The 413-nt window shown below is 55.2% G+C and overlaps 1 long non-coding RNA gene across 1 annotated transcript; it reads right to left on the reverse strand.

The window, feature by feature from the left end:
- Nucleotides 1–34: 34 nt before the first annotated feature.
- Nucleotides 35–242, reverse strand: LOC108804325. The gene is made up of 2 exons (XR_001942354.1): nucleotides 161–242; nucleotides 35–68 (listed from the first exon to the last, which is right to left on the reverse strand). It is a non-coding gene; the product is annotated as an uncharacterized LOC108804325 (long non-coding RNA).
- Between the last annotated feature and the right edge of the window lie 171 nt (nucleotides 243–413).

Raw genomic sequence — 413 nt, forward strand, 5'->3', positions numbered from 1 at the left:
CTCCGGAAATAGCGCAGCCGCTCGCGGTACTTCCTGCGGGCGAGCCACATTCTGACCAACGACTGGATCTGATTGGAGGGAGAGTGAGAGTGTGATTGGCGGCCGCTGCACCAATATCTGCGACCGCGGTAAAATAAAAAGACACCGCGAGAGGTATTACCTTGACGACGGCGCCAACGTTCCGGTATAAATAGTTCAGTCTCCGGAGATAAGCGCGGCGCTGTCTGTATCCTCGCCAGTGGGCCTGTGAGCACATAAGAAGCCATTAGGGTTCAACACGGGTCAGAACCTCCCCCCGACAATGGTTTTTAGCTGCTCTAGAAGGAGGGCGCCATCTTTGCTCAGTCATCACCAAGGGTCACCATTTACTTCCAGGGGAGACTGAGGAAATGCTTCCTCCTGCCTGCAGCAGA

This window comes from Nanorana parkeri, unplaced genomic scaffold, assembly GCF_000935625.1.
Source record: "Nanorana parkeri isolate BGI_ZX_2015 unplaced genomic scaffold, ASM93562v1 scaffold14126, whole genome shotgun sequence".
Lineage (NCBI taxonomy): Eukaryota > Metazoa > Chordata > Amphibia > Anura > Dicroglossidae > Nanorana > Nanorana parkeri.